We start from the raw sequence: 14684 nt of genomic DNA, 5'->3' as shown, positions 1-14684 counted from the left end.
AGGCATGCGCCCCGCCTGAGCTAAGATTTTAAAATAACTTTCTTTCCTCTTTAGAATCCTTTCCTTTGGTCAAGTTCCTAGGTGTGGGATTGTTGGATCAAAGAGTATGAGCATTGTTGTGTCTCTTGATACCCTTTGGCAAAATGCTTTGCAAAGGGCTTGTTTCTAGCAGTCCTCATGTACATTGTTTCAGTGAACTTCTTTATTTCTTTCCTACTGCAACTCACTAACAAGGAACATTATGAGAAAAAGGTTTCCCAGTTCATTTACAATGGATAAATGAAATTTTTTTTTTTTTTTAGACGAAGTCTCGCTCTGTCGCCCAGGCTGGAGTGCAGTGGCACAATCTCTGCTCACTGCAAGTTCTGACTCCTGGGTTCACGCCATTCTCCTGCCTCAGCCTCCCAAGTAGCTGGGACTACAGGCGCCCACCACCATGCCCAGCTAATTTTTTGTATTTTTTTTTTAGTAGAGACGAGGTTTCACTGTGTTAGCCAGGATGGTCTCGATCTCCTGACCTTGTGATCCACCCGCCTCGGCCTCCCAAAGTGCTGGGATTACAGGCGTGAGCCACTGCGCCGCGCTACAATGGATAAATAATTTCTTATTGTACTTTTAATTTGCATTTCTTTGATTACTGTGAGGTTGAACCATTTAAAAATAAGCATTGCCTTTTGTGTGAATTGTGTTTCTTCTTTTGAGGAACATTCCTCCTGCATTCTTTGGCTCCCCTCCCCGCCCCAGACATACATTAGACTTTCCAAAGACTTGGAAATTAACACTTCGTGGGTCATATTTACAGCAATTATTTACTCTGGTAATTTCCTTTTCATTTTAATTGTACTATTTTCAGGACTTTTATGTGTTTTCAAATGAAGATCTTCTCATCTGTGATTGCTTCAAAGCTTGGAAAATAATAATACCATCAACGAAGTGAAAATTACCCAATTTTATTTTTTTCTTCTATTATATATTTGTATTAAGCTCTTTCATCAACATGGAAAAAAATGACAGTATTTATGATAGTCACACACACACACACGGAATGTGAGAGGGGGAGGGTATTTGTGAAAAGACCACAAATTAGATTGGGCAAAATGGCTCATACCTATAATCCTAGCACTTTGGGAGGACGAGGAAGGACGATTTCTGAAAGCCAGGAGTTTGAGACCAGCTTGGGCAACATAGTGAGACCTCATCTCTATAAAAAATACAAAATTAGCTGGACATGGTGGTGTGTACTTGTAGTCCCAGCTACTTAGGAAGCTGTGGCAGGAGGATTGCTTGACCTTAGGAGTTCAAGGCTGCAGTGAGCTATGATTGCACTGTGTCCAGAATTGGTGGGTTCTTGGTCTTACTGACTTCAAGAATGAAGCTGCACACCCTCGAGGTGAGTGTTACAGTTCTTAAAGATGGTGTGTCCGGCGTTTGTTCCTTCTGATGTTCAGACGTGGTCAGAGTTTTTTCCTTCTGGTGAGTTCGTGGTCTCACTGGCTTCAGGAGTGAAACTGCAGACCTTCGCCATGAGTGTTACAGCTCTTAAGGCGGCGCGTCTGGAGTTGTTCATTCCTCTCGGTGGGTTTGTGGTCTCGCTGGCCTCAGGAGTGGAGCTGCAGACCTTCTAGGTGAGTGTTACAGCTCATAAAGGCAGTGCAGACCCAAAGAGCGAGCAGCAGCAAGATTTATTGCAACGAGTGAAAAAACAAAGCTTCCACAGTGTGGAAGGGGACCCAAGCAGATTGCTGCTGCTGGCTCCAGCCGCCTGCTTTTATTCTCTTATCTGGCCCTCCAAGTCCCCAAGAGATTAGCTAGACACAGAACACTGGTGCATTTACAAACCTTGAGCTAGACACAGAGTGCTGATTGGTGTTATTTACAATCCTTTAGCTAGATATATAGGTTCTCCAAGTCCCCACCAGATTAGCCAGATACAGAGTGCTAATTGGTGCATCCACAAACCCCGAGCTAGACACAGAGCACTGATTGGTGCATTTACAATCCTTTAGCTAGACATAAAGGTTCTCCAAGTCCCCACCTGACTCAGGAGCCCAGCTGGCTTCCCCTAGTGGATCACAGGCCAGGGCCGTGGGAGGAGCTGCCCGCTAGTCCTGTGGTGCGCGCCTGCACTCCTCAGCCCTTCGGCGGTCGATGGGACCGGGTGCAGGGGGCGGCGCCCGTCGAAGAGTCTGGGGCTGCCGAGGAGCCCACCGCGGGGGACTCTGGCATGGCGGGCTGCAGGTAGTGAGCCCTGCCCGGCCGGGAGGCGGCTGAGGCCCCGCGAGAATTCCAGCCTGGCGCGGGCGGGCCGGCGGTACTGGGGGACCCGGCGCCCCCTCCGCAGCTGCTGGCCCAGGTGCTAAGCCCCTCACTGCCTGGGGCCAGCGGCGCCTGCTGGCCGCTTTGAGTGCGGAGCCCGCCGAGCCCACGCCCACCCGGAACTCGCGCTGGCCCGCGAGCTCCGCGCGCAGCCCGGTTCCCGCCCGCGCTTCTCCCTCCACACCTCCCTGCAAGCAGAGGGAGCCGGCTCCAGCCTCGGCCAGCCCAGAGAGGGGCTCTCACGGTGCAGCGGTGGGCCGAAGGGCTCCTCAAGCGTGGCCAGAGCGGACGCCGCGGTCGAGGAGGCACAGCGAGCGAGGGCCGCCAGCACGTTGTCACCGTTCAGCGCCACTGTACTCCAGCCCAGGTAACAGAGTGGGTCCGTGTCTCTAAACACACACACATACACACACACACACACCCCTTAGAAACTGAATAAATGGAGAGAAATGCCATGTTTTTGGTTGGGAAAATGCAGTCGAAGAATTGTAATATTTCTGGCTGGGTGCAGTGGCTCATGCCTGTAATTCCAGCACTTTGGGAGGTCAAGGTGAGTGGATCACTTGAGGTAAGGAGTTTGAGACCAGCCTGGCCAACATGGCAAAACCGTGTCTCTACTAAAAATAGAAAAATTAGCCGGGCGTGGTGGCAGGCGCCTGTAATCCCAGCTACTCGGGAGACTGAGGCAGAAGAATTGCTTGAATCTGGGAGGTGGAGGCAGCAGTGAGCCGAGATCGCACCACTGCACTCCAGCCTGGGCGACAGAGCAAGACTCTGCCTCAAAAAAAAAAAAAAAAAAAAAAAAAAAAAAAAAAAGTACCCCCCAATGCATTCGCAACTGTGCCTAACCAGGCCAAAGCCCTGGCAGGTGGTTTTAATTTCTGATGTTTTTAGGGGCAGATGGAGCTGATGGGTTCATGAAAGTTGTGTTATTCTAAAAACTGTCACTGGTGGACAAATCTAGCAGTTGCCAGGGGGACCTAATTTTACATAACTTTATTCTGTTTTCCCCCAATTTTTTTATTGTGATAAAATACACATAACATAAAATTTACTATCTTAACCATTTTAAATGTACACCTCAGTAGTAGTAAATGCATGCATAATTTTGTGCAAACATCCCCACCATCTGTCTCCAGAATGCTTTCCATCTTGTAAAAAAATTGAAACCCTGTCCCTATTAAACACTTAACTCCTCGTTCCTCCCTTCCCTCAATCCCTGGCAACCACCCTTCTGCTTTCTGTCTGTATGAATTTGACTCCTCTAACTACCTCATCTGAGTGGAATTATGCAGTCTTTGTCTTTTTGTATAACTTTATTCTTTCAACAAAGAATAATAGATGATAATACATAGCTCTGTAGGTTTTATTATTATAACTTAAGAGGTTTTTCTCCATAGAAATAAATATACACATTTAAAAATGAGACTGGCCAGGAACGATGGCTCATGCCCGTAATCCCAGCACTTTGGGAGCCGAAGTGGGAGGATCTCTTGAAGTCAGGAGTTCGAGACTAGCCCAGACAACATAGTGAGAACCTTGCTCTACAAAAAATAAAATTAAAATTAGCCTGGCATGGTGACACATGCCTGTGGTCCCAGTTCCTTGGGAGGCTGAGGTGGGAGGATCACTTGAGACCAGTAGTTCAAGGCTGCAGTGAGCTATGATTGCACCACGGCACCCCAGCCTGGGCGAATGAGCGAGATCCTGTCTCTAAAAATAAATAAATAAATATTTTAAAGTAGCTGTCCTGATTTGAGTTTTACAAATAGTTATTGCAGTAACAGAGGATGAGAAGGTGCAAGGGAAGGGAACATCTGGTCACAGATCTTTGGCCACAGATATCACCTCTGGGAGTTAAGCGGGGGTCAGAAGGGATGAGGCAGAGTGATTGATGGATCAACTGAAGTGAAGTAACTCAGGGGGGAATAACCAAAAACCTTATGTTCTCACTTACAAGTGGGAGCTAAGGCCAGGCATGGTGACTCACGCCTGTAATCCCAGCACTTTGGGAGGCTGAGACGGATGGCTCACTTGAGGTCAGGAGTTCGAGACTAGCCTGGCCAACATGGTGAAACCCTGTCTCCACTAAAAAAAATACAAAAATTAGCCGGGTGTGGTGGCACACGCCTGTAATCCCAGCTACTCGGGAGGGTGAGGCAGGAGAATCACTTGAACCTGGGAGGCAGAGGTTGCAGTGAGCCAAGATTGTGCCACTGCACTGCAGCCTGGGAAACAGAGTGAGACTCCATCTCAAAAAAAAAAAAAAAAAAAAAAAAAGCTACAGGCATGCAAAGGCAAACAGAATAGTATAATGAACTTTAGAGATGCAGAAGGTAGAAGGATGGGAGGGGAGTTAGGGATAAAAAAACTGCCTCTGAAGTATAAGGTATACTACTTGAGTGACAGGTGCACTAAAAGCTCAGAATTCATCCATGTAACAAAAAAAACTTGTACCCCCCAAAATATTGAAATAAATTTTTTAAAAAAGAGACTGTTTGAGAGAGCAGCATTCAAACAGGGAGAACGTAGGAGGAATGCCTTCTGGGTGGATTGGGATCTCTATCTTTATGTTTTTGTTTGCTGTCACATCCTGGGAAAGTGACTGGTGTGTGTTCTCCAACTTTGAGACTGTTTAGATGTGGCTGGGATGAGCCACGCTTGGTAAGGTGTGATGGGATGTGGGGGTCAACCTTCTGAGGGATCTGGAGTCTAATACAGCCATGGGAGACTTATCCACTTGTTCAAGGTCAGCGATTCTTCTCATTGACACAGGAGACACGCAGGGGCTGCCCTCAGCATTTCATTTATTCCAAACACATCACAAAGAATCATTCACTCTTCCCTGTAACTTTGAGAGAAGGGTTGCTATGGACTGAATGTGTCCCCCGCAGAATTCATATGTTGAAGCCTAAATCCCTGAAGTGATGATATGTGGAGGTGGGGCATTGGGGAGGTCATTAGGTCATGAGGATGAAGCCCTACAAATAGGATTAGTGCCGTTAGTGCCCTTATAAGGAAAGACACAAGAGAGATGGAAGGAGAGGATTGCTGTCTACTTTCTCAATGAGAAGGCTGCCATCTACAACTCAGGGAGTGGGCTCTCACCAGACACAGGGCTTGCTAGCACCTTGCTCTTGGACTTCCCAGCCTCCAGAACTGTGAGAAATAGAGATTTTAGCTGGACATGGTGGCTCATGTCTGTAGTCTCAGTGCTTTGGTTGGGCAAAGTGGGAGGATTACTTGAGACCAAGATTTCTGGACCAGACTGGGCAAAATAGTGAGACCCCATCTCTATGAAAAATTTAAAAAATTAGCTAGGTGTGGTGGCATGCGCCTATAGCCCCAGCTCCTGAGGAGACTGAGGCAGGAGGATCGCTTGAGCCCAGGAGTTCAAGGCTGCAGTGGGCTATGATTGCACCACTGCACTCGAGCCTGGGCAGAGACAGACCCTGTCTCTTAAAGAAAAAAGACACAAGGCAGATGGAAGGAGATGATTCCTCTCCATGCTCTCCCATGTGAAGGCACAATGGGAAGGTTGCAGCTGTAAACCGGGAAGTGAGCCCTCACCAGACACAAGATTTGCTGGCACTTTGATCTTGGACTTCCCAGCCTCCAGAATCATGAGGAATAAATGTTTCTTGGTAAATCACCCAGTCTGTGGTATGTGTTATAGCAGCCAGAGCTGATTAAGACATGAGGGCAATCAGGCTCACCAATGAGGCCACCCAGCTAGAGCAGCAGAGCCTGGATTTAAATCTGGGCATGTGGGCTCTGGGGTCAGGGCTCGTCACTTCTAGGCTTTGCTGGCTATCCCATTTTTAGAGGCAATTAACATGTTTTTTAATCACTCAGTCATCAACCACTAAAACAGCTTTTTCTATGCGCCAGGCCCCATGTCACCAACCATGGGAGACATAGAAATGACACCGGGGCATTAAACCTGGTGTCTTTAAAGACTTCCAGCAGAGGTGGCTGCTATTGCATAGCCCTTCCCAGGTAAGTTTTTGTGAAGCCCCTCCAACCCCCAGGGCATTAGCATCAAGAACTCTTCTTGCTATGTGGCAAGGCAAGCCGTCTGGGCGTTCTGTGGACTGAGGATGATAATTAACCTACATGGAAAACACCAACCCCTGGTAATTCCTGGGTGAGCTCTGGCTGCAGAACCTGGGGCCCTGAGGTTTCTTCCCTTTTCCTGGGTGGGTGGGAGCCTTGGGAAGGGTCCTGTTATCTTCCTGGCCTGTGTCCTGTTCTTCTCTTCCTCCCTCACTTTTTCTACCTTGCCCTCCCAGATTTGCTGTCGGGGTCTTTGTGTTACTCCAAGGGCCTCTCTGTCCAGGTGCCCTCCCCTTTCCACTCCTTGTCCTTGCCCATCATTCCTGGATGACACCTTGTTAGAAGTGCTGTCTTATCTTACCAGTAAGGAAACTGGGAATCAGAGAGGTTGAGCAACTCACATAGGGTCACCTAAGAAGCTGGAGGCACAACTGGGCTGGGAATGCACCCAGAACTAAAGCCGATCATGGGCAAGAGGAGGCCACACTCCCACTGAGAGAGGGGAAGGGCTGGCAAGGAGCAGGGAAGGGTGAGAACCGCTGGGGCTTCTCCACCATTTGGCTCTGCCAGCCTGGGCAGTGCCACTCAGTGTCAGATCTGCAAGTCCCTTGGAGGGCAACCAATCCTGAGGGTGGAAACTGTGGTCCCAGGCCAGACCCTGTTCAGTCTCTTTATTAAAAAAATTAGAAGTAATTTCAAACATATTGCTACAATAGTATAAACCACTGTGTGCAACAATAGTATAAAGTATACAGCAATACAACATCAAGAGTATAAAGACCAAGAATTGCAAGAATACTATAAAAACCCATTATTGACATTTTGGCACGTCTTTCTTTTCCTCTCTTCCTTTCTTTTCCTTCCTTTCTTCCTTCCTTCTCTCTCTCTCTTTCTCTTTCTTTCTCTCTTTTTCTTTCCCTCCCTCCCTCCCTCCCTCTTTTCTTTTTCTTTCTTTCTTTCTCTCTCTCTCCTTCCTTCCTCTTCTTCTTTTCTTCTTTCTCTCTCTTTCTTTCTTCTTTCCCTCCCTCCCTCCTATCTTTCTTTTTCTTTCTTTCTCTCTCTCTCCTTCCTTCCTCTTCTTTCTCTCTCTTTCTTTCTTCTTTCCCTCCCTCCCTCCTTTCTTTCTCTTTCTTTCTTCTTTCTCTTCTTTCTCTTTCTTTCTTTCTTTCTTTCTCTCTCTCTCTCCTTCCTTCCTTTCTTTCTCTTTCTTTCCTTTTCCTTCCTTCCTTCCCTCCTTCCTTCTTTCCTTCTTTTTCTTTCTTTTCTTTCTTTCAAGACAGAGTCTCCCTCTGTCACCCAGGCTGGAGTGCAGTGGTGCGATCTCAGCTCATTGCAACCTCCACCTCCTGGGTTCAAGCAATTCTCCTGCCTCAGCCTTACAAGTAGCTGGGATTACAGGTGACTGCCACCATGCTGAGCTAATTTTTGTGTTTTTAGTAGAGATGGGGTTTCATCATGTTGGCCAGGCTGGTCTCAAACTCCTTTACCTCAAGTGATCCACTTGCCTCGGACTCCCAAAGTGCTGGGATTACAGGCATGAGCCACCACGCCCAGCCCATTTTGCTTTCTATATGTACATATTTCCCCCTTAACCATTTGAGAGTTATAGATGTCATGCTTATCACTCCTACATGCTTGAGTGTGTATATTATAAGAACAAGGACTGGCCGGGCATGGTGGCTCACACCTGTAATCCCAGCACTTTGGGAGGCTGAGGCAGGTGGATCATAAGGTCAAGAGATCGAGACCATCCTGGCCAACATGGTGAAAACCCATCTCTTCTAAAAATACAAAAATTAGCTGGACATGGTGGCGCCCACCTGTAGTCCCAGCTACTCAGGAGGCTGAGGCAGGAGAATGGCATGAACCCAGGAGGCAGAAGTTGCAGTGAGCTGAGATCATGCCACTGCACTCCAGCCTGGGGCACAGAGCGAGACTCCATCCCCCAGCCCCCCCCTCCAAAAAAAAGAATAAGGACATTATTTTATAAGACCAAAGTGCACTTACCCAATTCAGGAAATTCAGCTTATGTAATACTAGTGTGTAATATATAGAACATATGCACATTTTGACAATTGTCCCCAATACTGCCCTTTCTGAATAGTCCTTTCCCCCACTTGATTTAGAATATCCTCTAAGATCATGAACTGCATTTAGCTATCTTGACTGTCTCCTTCCCTTTCTTTGGAAATAGTCATTCAGTCTTCCTTTGTCTTTCTTTATCTTGATATTTTTAAAAAGCACAAGCCAGTTGTTTTGCAGAATGCCCTTCAATTTGGATTTGTCTGATGTTTTCCAAATGGGCTATGCATTTTTGGCAGGAGTAATTCCTAAGCGATGTTGTGTCTTCTGCTCCGAGTCTTTGAAAAAAAGTGGAACCAGTTGCCAATATTAAAACCTGAGAGATTTTACATATTTCTTGGTTTCTGGATACTCTCATGAACAGATAGCTACACTCTGGCCCCCTGGGCTAGGCTCCTGTGGGGAATGGCCAGTTGGAGCTGGACAGTGGGTGCTTGAGATGGGGGTGGGAGTACTGGGGTGTCATACTCTCTCTTTGCTTACCCCTTGTTCATCTAGGGGAGCCCACCTGGCCAGGCAGGTACTGAGTGTCCAACTCTTGCTGAATATCCCATTTATTTATTTATTATTATTTTTTAAAAATTTTCAGAGGTAGGGTCTCCCTCTGTTGCCCAGGCTGGAGTGCAGTGGTGCAAACACAGCTCACTGCAGCTCTAAACTTCTGGGTGCAAACGATCCTTTGCCTCAGCTTCCTAAGTAACTGGGACTACAGGCATGCACCACCATGCCTGGCTAATTAAAAAAAATTTTTTTTTATAGAGATAGGGTCTCACTATGCTGTCCAGGCTGGTTTTGAACTCCGGACCTCAAGCCATCCTCCAGTTTCAGCCTCCCAAATGTTGGGATTACAAGCGTGAGCCACCGCGCCTGGCCTTCCTTCGTTTTTCAGTTGAGGCAACGATCCAGAAGACCCAGAGAGGGCCAGGAGTGAGCTGCGGTCACCCTCAGAGGCCAGACTTGTCCTCGTTTTGTCAGAGCAATTACAAGTGGTTAGGTTCACATCTCACCATGTTTTATTAACACTTGACAAGAAATGGGGCATTGGCTGTGTTTGAGCAACTGCACCCTGCTGGTGTGTAATTCAGGGAGATGGGAACATGGGAACGTTTTCCGGAGCTGTGTCTGCCCCTGTCCTGAGCAGTCCCCAGCTGCCTTCTCCTCCCTGACGTCGTTATGTTCTTGCTGTTCATACTTTGGACACTAGGTGGCACTGGTTCCCTATGAATAACCTAGAGCAGCCGGCGGCCTCAGAGGCCACCAGTCCAGGTGCAGAGGGGCCTTGACATCAGCCAGCTCAGCACAGTTATGCTCTTTTTAGCCTTGGAATCCTTTCTTCCGATAAGATCCTTTGCCCCTGACTTAAAAAAATGGAAGTAGACATCACATACTATAAAATCCACCCTTTAAACGCGTACAGTGATTTTTAGGCTATTCACAAGACTGCAGCCATCACCACTATCGTTTTTTTTTTGAGTTGGAGTCCCACTCTGTCACCCAGGCTGGAGTGCAGTGGCAGCCACCTCGGCTCACTGCAACCTCCGCCTCCCCAGTTCAAGCGATTCTCCTGCCTCAGCCTCCTGAGTAGCTGGGACTACAGGGGTGCACCACCGTGACCAGCTAATTTTTGTATTTTTAGTAGAGACAGGGTTTCGCCATGTTGGCCAGGCTGGTCTCAAACTCCTGACCTCAGGTGTTCTGCCCGTCTCGGCCTCCCCAAATGCTGGGATTACAGATGTGAGCCACCGCACCCGGTCCATCACCACTATCTAATTACAAGATGTTTTCATTCTGATGAAATCTTACATGGAAGGCAGGAGCGAGGGGGATTTTTCCTGGCTTTGCCTGGGGGAGAAAAGCTATTAGGTTGCAGGCCGGGCTCAGTGGCTCACACCTGTAATCCCAGCACTTTGGGAGGTTGAGGTGGGTGGATCACTTGAGGTCAGGACTTTGAGACCAGCCTGACCAACATGGTAAAACCCTGTCTCTACTAAAAATACAAAAATTAGCCGGATGTGGTGGCATACACCTGTAATCCCCGCTATTCGGGAGGCTGAGGCAGGCGAATCTCTTTTTTTTTGTTTTGTTTTGACGGAGTCTGGCTCTGTTGCCCAGGCTGGAGTGCAATGGTGCAATCTTGGCTCACTGCAACCTCTGCCTCCTAGGTTCAAGTGATTCTCCTGCCTCAGCCTCCCGAGTAGCTAGGACTACAGGCGGGCGCCACCACACCCGGCTAATTTTTGTATTTTTAGTAGAGACGGGGTTTCACCACATTGGCCAGGCTGGTCTTGAACTCCTGATCTCTTGATCCGCCCGCCTCAGTCTCCCAAAGTGCTGGGATTACAGGCATGAGCCACCGCACTGGGTCTTAACTTTTATTTTAGGTTTGGGGTACATGTGAAAGTTTGTGACATAGGTAAACTCATATCATGGGGGTTTGTTGTACAGGCTATTTCATCACCCAGGTATTAAAGCCGAGTACCCACTAGTCATCTTTTCTGCTCCTCTCCCTCCCCGACCCTCCACCCTCACATAGATCCCAATGTCTGTTGTTCCTTCTTTGTGTTCATAAGTTGTCAACATTTATCTCCCACTTATAAGTGAGAACACGTGATTCAAGCAATTCTCCTGCCTCAGCCTCCCGAGTAGCTAAGATTACATGTGTGTGCCATCATGTCTGGCTAATTTTGGTATTTTTAGTATTTTGTATTTCAGTATTCCTGTTCTTGCTCTAGTTTGCTAAGAATGATGGCCTCCAGCTCCATCCATGTCCCTGCAAAAGACATGATCTTGCTCTTTTTGATGGCTGCATAGTATTCCATGGTGTATCTGTACCACATTTTCTTTATTCAATCTGTCATTGATGAGTATTTGGGTTTATTCTACGTGTTTACTATTTTTTTTGATTATGCTTTAAGTTCTAGGTTTATTATGCAGGTTTGTTACATATGTATACATGTGCCATGTTGGTTTGCTGAACCCACCAACTCAACATTTACATTAGGTATTTCTTCTAATGCTATCCCTCCCCCTGCCCCCCACCCCGCAACAGGCCTTGGTGTGTGATGTTCCTCACCCTGTGTCCAAGTGTTCTCATTGTTCAATTCCCACCTATGAGTGAGAACATGCGGTGTTTGGTTTTCTGTCCTTGTGATAGTTTGCTGAGAATGATGGTTTCCAGCTTCATCTGTGTCCCTGCAAAGGACATGAACTCATCCTTTTTTATGGCTGCATAGTATTCCATGGTGTATATGTGCCACATTTGTCTTTACTATTTTGAATAGTGCTGCAATTAACATTCACATGCATGTGTCTTTTTTTTTTTTTCTTTTGAGACGGAGTTTTGCTCTTGTTGCCCAGGCTGGAGTGCAATGGCGTGATCTGGGCTCACCACAACCTCCGCCTCCTGGGTTCAAGCGATTCTCCTGCCTCAGCCTCCTGAGTAGCTGGGATTACAGGCATGACACCACCACGGCCAGCTAATTTCGTATTTTTAGTAGTGACAGGATTTCTCCATGTTGGTCAGGCTGGTCTCGAACTCCCAACCTCAGCTGATCCGCCTGCCTCGGCCTCCCAAAGTGCTGGGATTATAGGCATGAGCCACTGCGCCTGGCCATGCGTGTGTCTTTATGATAGAATGATTTATATTCCTTTGGGTAGATACCCAGTAATGGGATTGCTGGGTTGAATGGTAGTTCTGCTTTTAGCCCTTTGAGGAATCGCCGCACTGCTTTCCACAATGGCTGAACTAATTTACACTCCCACCAACAGTGTATCTGCATTCCCAGAAAAGTGTTCTTGTTCTTGAAAAAGGAAATCACTATATTTGTTGTGTAGTTGGTGGAATAACGTGCTCCCAAAGATGTCTTCATTCTCATCCCTAGAACTTGTGGACAGGGTAGCTTATATGGCAGAAGGCATTTTGCAGTTGTGATTATGTTCAGGATCTGGGGATGGAGATATTGTCTTGGATTATCCTCATGGGTCCAGTGTAGTCATGAAAGTTCTTATACAGGAAAGAAGGAGGCAGGAGAATTAGAGAGAGAGGGATGTGAGGATGGATGAAAGCGTAGGGGGACACAAAGAGAAAGAGAGAAAGGAGAAGGAGAGAGACAGAGAGAAATAGGGAAAGGAGAGGGAGAGAAAAAGAGACAGGGAGAGACAGAGAGAGAAATAGGGAGAGGAGAGGGAGAGAAAAAGAGACAGAGAGTAGAGGAAGAGAGACAGAGAGAGAAAGAGAGAGACAGAAATAGAGAAGAGGGAAAGAAAAAGTAGAGGGAGAGAGAGAGACAGACAGAGAAATAGAGGAGAGGGAAAGAAAAAGAGACAGAGAGACACAGAGAGAAATAGAGGAGAGGGAGAGAAAGAGAGAGACAGAGGGAGAGAGTAGAGGGAGAGAGACAGAGAGACAGAGAGAGATGGAGAGAAACACATACACACACACACAGAGAGATTGTGAAGATGTTATGCTGTAGGCTTTGAAGTTAGAGGAAGGGTCCACCAGCCAAGGAATGCAGGAAGCCTCTAAAAGTTGTTGGAGACAAAGAAACAGATTTCCCTGCAAAGCCACCAGAAGGAACACAGCTGTTCAAGACCAGGAATTCAAGACCTGCCTGGGCAACATAGCGAGACCCCTGTCTCTACAAAAAAAATGTAAAAAAATTAGCTGGGCATGGTGGTGCGTACCTGTAGTCCCAGTTACTTGGGAGGGTGAGGTGGGAGGATTGCTTGAGCCCAGGAGTTCTATGTTGCAAGCTCTCAACATCTTGATTTCAAGACTTCTGACCCCCAGAACAGTTAGAGAATGGATTGTGTTGTTTTAAGCCACTGAGTTGGTGGCTATTTGTTACAGCAGCCATAGGAAGCTAATACCTCCTAATACTTCTCATTTCCTCGTTTTTTCCCCATTCCCTCATCTCATGAGCTCCCTTTCTGGTGATCTCAGGTGAAATGCAGCTTTCTCAGGGAAGCCTCCCCTCTGTTGCCTGACTAGAGATGCCCTTTTAGCTCCCAGAATGGTTTCAAAGAGCAACAGCGCAGTTGTAGAATCATGTCAACATCTGTGTCATGCCTGGTTGGTGCTTATTTCCCTGGTTCCAATACCAGTTCTTTTTTTTCTTTTTTCCAAGACAGAGTCTTGCTCTGCCGCCCAGGCTGGAGTGCAGTTGTGTGATCTCGACTCACTGCAACCTCTGCCTCCTGGGTTCAGGAGATTGTCTCTGCTTCAGCCACCTTAGTAGCTGGGATTACAGGTGTACACCACCACACTTGGCTAATTTTTGTATTTTTGGTAGAGACAGGGTTTTGCCATGTTGGTCAGGCTAGTCTCGAACTCCTGGCCTCAAGTGATCTTCCCTCCTTGGCCTCCCAAAGTGCTGGGATGACAGGCGTGAGTCACCACATCCTGCCCCAATACCACCACGCCTGGCCCCAGTACCAGCCTCCCAATACATGGCTGTCTTCTTCACAGGTGTGTCTCAGGCACACAACATGAGCCTGGACCCCACAGAGAATCAAGGAATGTGTGTACAATGAGCATGTGGAATGTTTGTAAAATGCACGAATGTCTGTAAAACGGGAATGTTTATAAAATGCATGAATGAGTGAGCTTCTAATTGAGTTCACTCTCATCATGGGCCAGGCATAGCCGTGTCCTGGGAATGGTGTGTGTGTTATGAGGGGCCTGGAAAGACCCAAACACGTCCTCATTCCCACACATTGGGGAGGAGAAGATGAACACAGACAGGTGAAGATTTAAATGGTGTTAACATCATTAATTCACTGTTGCAATCATCATATTCACAGAGGCAGAGAGAAGGATGATGGTTGGCAGGGGCTGGTGGGAGGGAGAAATGGGGAGTGAGTGTTTCATGGGGACAGGGTTTCAGTTTGAGAAGATGAGAAAGTTCTGGAGATGGATGACAGTGAAGGTTGCATGATAATGGGAATTTATTTAAGACTACCAAACTCTGTCCTTAGAAATGCTGAAAATGACACATTTTTTGTTATATATATATTCAGCCACAATTGAGAAAATTTCTTGCATCTAAAAATATGCCTCTAAGAACCCACCATTCACATGAATGCATTAAAAACCTTCATTCACTGAAAAAAAAAATTTAATTCAGTTTCAGACAATGCTGGGAGAAGTTAAAAATGTTTCAGTCCAGTGAAAGATTAAGAACCAAGTATGTGGCTGGGTGTGGTGGCTTATGCCTATAATCCCAGCATTT

At 47.0% G+C, this 14684-nt stretch overlaps 1 protein-coding gene across 2 annotated transcripts in view; it reads left to right on the top strand.

Annotated features, from left to right (window-relative positions):
- Positions 1-14684, top strand: part of LOC738428 (putative STAG3-like protein 4) — a 72638-nt gene that overhangs the window by 49478 nt on the left and 8476 nt on the right. The window contains exon 5 of one of the 2 annotated variants that reach the window (XR_010158510.1): positions 303-2683. The gene's annotated coding sequence lies outside the window, so the exon portion shown is untranslated. Of the gene's footprint in view, positions 1-302; positions 2684-14684 lie in introns of those variants that run through there. The other variant, XR_010158512.1, reaches the window with a different exon arrangement.

This window comes from Pan troglodytes, chromosome 6, assembly GCF_028858775.2.
Source record: "Pan troglodytes isolate AG18354 chromosome 6, NHGRI_mPanTro3-v2.0_pri, whole genome shotgun sequence".
In the NCBI taxonomy this organism is placed as follows: Eukaryota; Metazoa; Chordata; class Mammalia; order Primates; family Hominidae; genus Pan; species Pan troglodytes.
This window is presented reverse-complemented; position numbering and strand designations above follow the sequence as displayed.